This window comes from Quercus suber, unplaced genomic scaffold (genome assembly GCF_002906115.3).
Source record: "Quercus suber isolate HL8 unplaced genomic scaffold, Cork oak 2.0 scaffold_204, whole genome shotgun sequence".
Classification (NCBI taxonomy): Eukaryota; Viridiplantae; Streptophyta; class Magnoliopsida; order Fagales; family Fagaceae; genus Quercus; species Quercus suber.
Genome location: NW_027069662.1, coordinates 200,813 through 206,785, shown reverse-complemented (window position 1 = coordinate 206,785; position 5,973 = coordinate 200,813).

The following is a 5,973-nucleotide window of genomic DNA, read 5'->3' as shown; positions in this document are numbered from 1 at the left end:
AAAAAAAAAAAAAAAACTCTTTTATTTCAAAAAATAAGGAAACCAAGAGTAGAAGAATCTAAGAAGTTTATTAATGGGAAAATGCATTTATTTTCATGAATTAATCATTTATAGGTGGTTAAATAACTATCTTTGTAAAAAATTATTTAATTAAACATTTAAACCACCTATAAATGATTAATTTTTCCGAAATTTATATAAGAAACTTTTGGTTTGGAAATGTAACATTATTACTGTGGAGACCATTTTTGGAGATGGGCAGATGCTTGGCCTTGCTCCCAGTCCTCAGAGTCCCACATTGAAGGAAAACCCCCCCACTTGCTGCCTTATAAACTGTGAAGCCAAAGGAGTAGTGTACCATTAGTAATCTCATTGTGGAGATCATTTTTGGAGCTAGGCAGATGCTTGGCCTTGCTCCTAGTCCTTAGAGTCCCACATCGAAAGAAAACCCCCTCACTTGTTGCCTGTCCTTAGAGTCCCATATCGAAGGAAAATCCCCCCACTTACTGCCTTATAAGTTGTGAAGTCAAGGGAGTAGTGTACCATCAGTGACTTGCTTTGGTAACCATTAAAAAAACCAATAAAATGCAAATATAAATATATATATATATATATATATATATATATATTTAATCACATGTAATAAAGAATACCAAAAAAAAATTATGTGTTTAAATTAGTGGAATTGAAACATTTGTCAATTCACTCAAGCAATAAATTTATATACTTTTAATTATATTAATTTTAAAAGATTGCATTTTCATGGCATGTAAATTAATTGAAATTAATTTCTCAAATAGTTATTACAAGATGAGGTTAAAACTATAAAATCAACAAAAACTAAAAACTAAAAACTAAAAACCTACAAGGTAAAAACTCCCCACTAGATAGTAGATAGATACAAATTAAGTTCCTACCCAACGTTTGTTACCCAAAAAAAAAAAAAAAAACTACCCCACTTTCATTTGTTAATGTCTTCCCCTTCCCAATATTGTGGAATGCATAAGAAAAATTCTAATAACATTAGATCCCTAAAACTGCAAACCCACAATATTCCTTCAATTTATGCTTAATTTTTTTCATCCTATTTCTAACCAACACTATCTTCTTTTGCATTCTCTGTTTTATTTATTGAATTCTTCTCAATGGCATAGGCGTTTTCCTATGAAAATTGGTAAGCCTTTAAACAAAATTTATATACCAATTTTTCAATTGAATTATATTATATATCGTATTTTTTCTACTATATATATATTGTAAATTGGTAACTTATGACATTTAGGGATGCATGAACTATATGAAAGGTGCTATAAAAAATTGGGTTATGAATAGAAAATTATGACACTTAACCTTTTTTTTAAAAAAAAAAAAAAAAAAAAAACCTCTTATATAATATTTTCAAATGAACTTATACCATATCTGAATAACACGTAGAATATTGGCTAGTATTTATCAATAATGCATACATTTGTTCATTTTCAGAGTCTTTCGAACATAACCACACTTTATTTTCTTAGCAAACACGAGACTCGATGAAGAACATAGTTGTCAGTAGTACGAACCCGAAGGAAACAATAGTAAATCCAATCCATCCAAGAATTTCCGCAACCCGTGGCTTCTTATAGGCTAACAAGATAGCAATCATGCAACAAAAGTATCCTGCTAAATCATTGACCAAAATACAATCTAGGAAGATCCTAGAATGTTGGCCACAGGAACGGGAGCCAACGCTAGCAGCAGTTGTTTGGACTGTGACCATGATGGACATCTTTATTAGTTTATTTATGGTTGACCTGATCCAATTCATATCTCCACCTCCACTTTCTATAATATCTTGGCCTTCTCCTCCATCTCCCCCACCATCAACACTTGTGTCTCCGCCTCCATTGTCCCCTCCACCTCCACCTCCACCCCCACTCCCACCCTCTCCTCCACCTCCGCCTCCGCCTCCACCTCTGGCTTGTCCTCCACTTTCACCTTCTCCATAACCTTCGCCTACTCTTATCTGTACATCTCCGCCTCTACCTTCAACACTATTGCCAAGTTCAACAACTCTTAAGTGATGAACATCAGGACTCACTTCAGGACACTGCAATGTGTCATTGTCATTGAAGCTCACTAGATATGAACTCAAGGATGACCGTGGATCACGAATTGGTACTAGCACTAGCAAAATCAGCACCCTTAGCAGGCTCCATATGCAGTACAACAACACCCAAGCATCGCGTCCCTGTCATGGAATATTACTCAAAACTTGTTATTTTCCTAGTGCTAAAAGAATTCTATCACCATGTTTTTAGGTTGCTTGGGTGCAGGAAAATGGAACACACACACGCACACGTGGGCTAAATCTTGTGTACAATTACTTAGTTGTTATACTTTTAAGGTCTTTAATTGAATTTAATCATTTTGATTGTATTGACCAATAAATTATAGTTGAATGTAATTAATTGTCCTTAAAAAAATGATACAGTTTTGTTGTATTGGGTAATGCATAGAACCATATTCTGAATTCAATTAGAGAACATAAGAAAAGATACATCAATTAAGGAAATGTACATTAGTTTGCCCATATATATATATATGTGTGTGTATTTAGTAACATAATAGCAATTTCCTTCTATCCATATAAGAATCACTATTTAATACAACAATTTCATAATTCAAATTAAATATTACCAATCTAATATATGCAACCTCAATTTATTTAGAATATTCAAATTTAAAAATATAAAAAGTTTCAGTCACTCTTAACTTCAAGTGAAATAGAAAAAATCATTTTCCAAGCTAAAATGGACACTTATGAATCCCAAACCTCGTTACAAAGAGCATCATAGTTTTTGCCTACTTCCAAAAGAGGTTATGAATATGAGATTTTGAATTTATTAATCAATAATCCATGCAATACAAGAGAAAGAATATAAAGTTGTAGTTATTAATATGGATGCTAGATAGGCTACAAAGTGCATCATACTTTTTGCCTACTTTCAAAGGCAGTTATGAATATGCCATCTTGAATTTATTAATCAATAATCCATGAAATACAAGAAAAAGTTAAATATAATATAATTTTTTTTATTATTTTTAAAAAGAACTTGAGGCCAGTTCGGTCTTGAAAAAATGCCTAAAACTGGGAAAATCACTGGGAAAATCGAGAATCGAAAGCAAATTCGGTTTTGCCCCGATCCGGTTTTTAAAACCATGCTCTCTCTCTCTCTCTCTCTCTCTCTCTCTCTCTCTCACACACTGTCTTCTTCTTCCTTCTTCCTTGGTTTTTTTTTTTTTTGGCCTCTTTCTCTCTTGCACACTATCGTTTTCTTTAGTTTTCAAATTTGGTGTTTTGGGTTGTTTTATGGGTTTTGCAAATTGGAATTTTGTGAATTTTTTTAAAATTTTTTTGCAAAAATTGTTGGGTCTTGTAACGAGAGAGAGAGAGAGAGAGAGAGAGAGAGAGAGAGAGAGAGAGAGAGAGAGAGAGAGAGAGAGAGAGAGAGAGAGAGAGAGGAGAGAGAGAGAGAGAGAGGTAGTGGTTATGGCTAACTGAAATACATGGGATTTTTTCTCTCCTTAAATTAAAAACACTATTTTTGTTAAAAACTGCTACCAAACAGGCCCTAAACAAGATTAATGACTAGAAAGATGTAGTTTTACTTTTACCTACAAAACCCCCATACAAATTAATCCAAAATTTATGCATCTATCCTAGCAAAAATTACAAAACTTACAAAAAAAAAGAGATTTTATTTTTTTGTAAAATCTTTGTAAGCTCAAAAGATAAAAAAAATAGAGAAGATGTGTGTGTGTGTGTTTTGAGAAACAAACTAATTGCTAAACACACACACATTTTTTAATTACACTCTCTCACCAAATGAGGAAAGAAAATGGTGTGGCTTAGCAGTATTCTCTCTGGGCCTACCAAAACTCTATCTCCCCAAATTTATGAGAAAACAAGAGAGAAAATGGAGAAATGGTTTTGGACAAAATTGGCCTAGCAGCTAGCCACGTTTTCTTGTCTTCTTCTTCTTCTTCTTTATTAATTTTTTATTTTTTTATTTTTTTATTTTTTCTCTTTTTAGATGTCCATTTATTATTTTATTATTTTTTGTATATATTTTTTTGTACTCAACATTTACCTTTTTTTTTGTCTTTTCTATATTATTATTTTTTGTCTTTCTTTACTTCTTTCTTTTTATATTTTTTATGCTTAGGTGCTCATCATTTATTTTCTCAAAAGATTTTATTTTATTTTATTTTTTGAGAAAGAAATTTTGGGTTCTTGAACTTTTTGTGCTTCATAAAAAGAAATTATTTAAATTAGATTGTTTACTCATACACAATTTTTTAAATAAAAATATAATGTGTTATTTTTTTATTTTATCTAATAGGGATATGATAGTCAATTTATATAAACTTTATTTTTATTCACTTATTTTTCTTCTCAATCAAATAAAANATATAATTTTTTTATTATTTTTAAAAATATTTTTTGTCTAAATATAAAAATATAAAATTATAGTTATTAATATGGATTTATTGTGATTGTGTTTTATATGGAAATATATATTTTTCCATTTTTTTTAATAAAAAAATATAATATACCAAGATTCTAAGAGTTTAAATTCAGAATATAATTTAAATTCAATTAATATATATACATAGCTTATGTATATATATTAATTGAATTAATTATACATAAGCTATGTAGCATAATATTATAAGTCAATCAAAAGTCAATACATATTATTATTATATATATATATATTATTGATTGATTATTTATAGATTATAGTTATAGCTTTATTTTTTTATGGTTAGAAATCCCCTCCTCTCCATTCCCCCCCCTTTTTTTCCTTTTACAAAGAATGTATTATCATAAAAAATTGGGAGAAAAAAAAAAAAAAAAGTAAACTATTATACATTTTAGTCATTAGTAGGAGTGTTCAAACAATTGTTTTCAGTGTTTAAACACTGAAAAATTGTTGGCTAAAAAAAAAAAAAGGTATGTTTGGGAGGAGAGTTTAGTTAAGGGTGTTTGAGTAAAAATTTTTTACGGTGTTTAAACACTGTATTTTGAGAATATATCAAACCAATTTTCAACTTTTGACTAACAATGCTGAATTACATTCTTGTAAATAATTAGAAAACTGTGGGACACACTAGAGTGACAAGACACCATATTTTCTTTCTCTTTCTAGCATGACTTTTCCTTTTTCTCTCTCTCTTGCACTTTGTTATTCTCCCTCCCCCCCCCCCCTTCCCCTTTTTCTTGTGCCATGCTCAAATGCTCTCCACTTTTTTTTTTTTTTGCCTCTTTCTCCCTTGTATGCTTTCTTAAGGTTTTAAAAATTGGATCAGACGGCTAGTCCAATCGGTTGAACCAGGAACTTGAGGCCAGTTCGGTCTTGAAAAAATGCCTAAAACTGGGAAAAATCGAGAATCGAAAGCAAATTCGGTTTTGCCCCGATCCGGTTTTTAAAACCATGCTCTCTCTCTCTCTCTCTCTCTCTCTCTCTCTCTTCACACTGTCTTCTTCTTCCTTCTTCCTTGGTTTTTTTTTTTTTTGGCCTCTTTCTCTCTTGCACACTATCTTTTCTTTAGTTTTCAAATTTGGTGTTTTGGGTTGTTTTATGGGTTTTGCAAATTGGAATTTTGTGATTTTTTTAAAATTTTTTTGCAAAAATTGTTGGGTCTTGTAACGAGAGAGAGAGAGAGAGAGAGAGAGAGAGAGAGAGAGAGAGAGAGAGAGAGAGAGAGAGAGAGAGAGAGAGAGAGAGAGAGAGAGAGAGAGAGGTAGTGGTTATGGCTAACTGAAATACATGGGATTTTTTCTCTCCTTAAATTAAAAACACTATTTTTGTTAAAAACTGCTACCAAACAGGCCCTAAACAAGATTAATGACTAGAAAGATGTAGTTTTACTTTTACCTACAAAACCCCCATACAAATTAATCCAAAATTTATGCATCTATCCTAG